Source organism: Nuphar pumila, chromosome 5 (genome assembly GCF_984573655.1).
Source record: "Nuphar pumila chromosome 5, dmNupPumi1.hap1.1, whole genome shotgun sequence".
Lineage (NCBI taxonomy): Eukaryota > Viridiplantae > Streptophyta > Magnoliopsida > Nymphaeales > Nymphaeaceae > Nuphar > Nuphar pumila.
In genome coordinates this window covers 53,907,661-53,909,995 of record NC_143253.1, presented here as the reverse complement: position 1 = coordinate 53,909,995, position 2,335 = coordinate 53,907,661, and the positions used below count along the sequence as shown (strand labels likewise).

The 2,335-nt window shown below is 39.5% G+C and overlaps 1 non-coding gene across 1 annotated transcript; it reads right to left on the bottom strand.

The window, feature by feature from the left end:
• Positions 1-1,401: 1,401 nt before the first annotated feature.
• LOC149837614 (small nucleolar RNA R71) lies at positions 1,402-1,504 on the bottom strand. Its single transcript, XR_016432298.1, has one exon. It is a non-coding gene; the product is annotated as a small nucleolar RNA R71 (small nucleolar RNA).
• Positions 1,505-2,335: the final 831 nt, after the last annotated feature.

Genomic DNA, 2,335 nt, shown 5'->3' with positions numbered 1-2,335 from the left:
ATTTTATTTAATTTTTGTTTGATAAATAACATTTGTTTTGTAATTCTCGTACAATTAGAAATAGTTTTAGTTATTATTTTAATTGTTAGAATAGAAAATAACTTTGTATTTTTCTACATTTTTAGGTTGAAAAGCATATTTAGTGTCCAGGGTTATTGACCAAGTGAGAAGCTTCTCTACGTGGCGAAAAGACGGAAATACCCTTGGCGTGGAGCAGAAGACTGATTGCTTGATTACTTTTCTTTTAGTGATTATTTATAGTTGTATTAACTTTATAATTGTAGGTTGACATTTGTCATTAATAAATTAAATTTTATAGAAATATTGTGTTTAATTCCTGTTCCCTGAGGATTCGACCCGTACTTACCACTTTGTGGAAAGTCGGTTTTTAAATTTTTGGTTGACGATTTTCCAAAGTTTTATTGAAAATAATTGTTTTAAAAAGAGCATTCCAAAATATCAATCAAATTTTGGCGCCGTTGCCGGGGAACGACGAATTAATTACTTTATTTCTTAGAGTTTGATTTATTAATTTGTTTAGTTAGCTAATTAGTTGTTTTATTTTTAGTTAGTACGATTAGTAAGTGAATATAGGATTAACATAGTTAGTAAATATAGGATTCACGTTCTGTCTTTCTAGGATTCATTGGAAATTCATTCTGCAAGGAGCGATTAGACAGGTGAGTTTTAGAAAAACTTAGTTTGTGATTTCCTGTATTTATCTTTTCAGTACTTTAGAGTAGTTTAATTTGTTATTTCATTTACTTAGTTAGATCATTCTAACATAATTAGTTTAGCATATTTGTTTAGTAGTTGTTTATTTTGTGTTATTTTTATTTAGTACCTGTGTTAGTTAATTTTTTTTAGATTTAGGTCGTTTTGCTTACATCTGGTCTTAGTACCAGTGTATGCAGGGTCGACGAGGTCTAGGAACCCCATTACACCCATTTGTTGACAACCCAGAGAGAATTTTACATTCTCATCGAAGTTCGGCAACAATGGCTGACATGGATCCTCCACCTCCACCCCCAGTTCTTTCACGCCCTCTGCGGGAATACTTTATTCCCACAGACTATGTTCAGGCATCCTGCATTCGGAGACCCGATGTAGGAGCGCCGCATTATGAGATTAAGGCCAGCATTATTCAGATGCTTCCATCCTTTTATGGTCTTAGTCATGAGGATCCCTACCGACACTTAGATGAGATCCTCGAAATCTGTTCTACTGTTAAGATACAGAATTTCGATGATGATGCTTTAAGGTTGACTCTATTCCCCTTTTCATTGAAGGACAAAGCCAAGTATTGGCTAAAGTCCTTAGATTCTGTAGAAATAGAGTCATGGGATCGATTGCAGCAGGAGTTTCTTCGGAAATATTTTCCCATTGGTCGTACGAACCAATATCGTAGAGCCATCACTAGCTTTTCAGAGCTAGATGGTGAGCGCTTTCATGAGACCTGGGAGAGAATGAAGGATCTCCTCAGAAAATGTCCCCATCATCAGGTGCCGAAATGGCAACTGGTGCAGAGCTTCTACGATGGATTGTCTGACAAGAATCGTCAGATGATCGACTCTTCATGTGGAGGGACATTCATGCTGAAGAGCGAGGATGAAGCATGGAGGTTATTTGATACATTGGTCGAGAATTCTCTCCACCATGCTTCGAGCTCTCATTATGATAGAGCCACACCTAGCATTCAGAAGAAAGCTGGTGTTCTTGAAGTTGGTCCATCTACTGCACTACAGTGCAAGGTAGACATGATTGCTCAGAAGCTGGACCAGCTTCTCTCAGGACCATCCACTACACAGCAGGTGTGTACTCTTTGTGCCAGTCCGGCACACGAGATCACTGAGTGCCCTTCGGCAGCTCAATACCCTGAATTTGTTCAAGAACAAGTTCAGGCAGCTCAGGGTTACGTCAGACCGCCGAATAACCCATTTTCATCAACATACAATCCGAGTTGGCGTAACCATCCCAATTTTTCATGGAAGAATCCACAACCTTCCATGCAGATGCCTACATCCTCTCAGCCAGTTCGGCAGCCATCTTTTACTCAGTCATTTCAAAGACCGAACTATGCTCAGTCTTCTTCTTCTTCTGTTACTCCCCCGATTCAGCAGGAGTCTGCCCTGCAGACATCTTTTGAGGAGAGACTTCTCCAGGCATTCCAAGAGGTGAAAACCTCTAATCAGAATGCCTTCGAGAAGTGTAGCCAGATTTTGAGCTCGCATACGCAGTCCATTGCGAAATTAGAGTCGCAAATGGGACAGTTAGCTGAGGCTATTAGTAGGAGACCCGAAGGTACATTGCCGAGTCAAGCTGTCATGAACCCGAA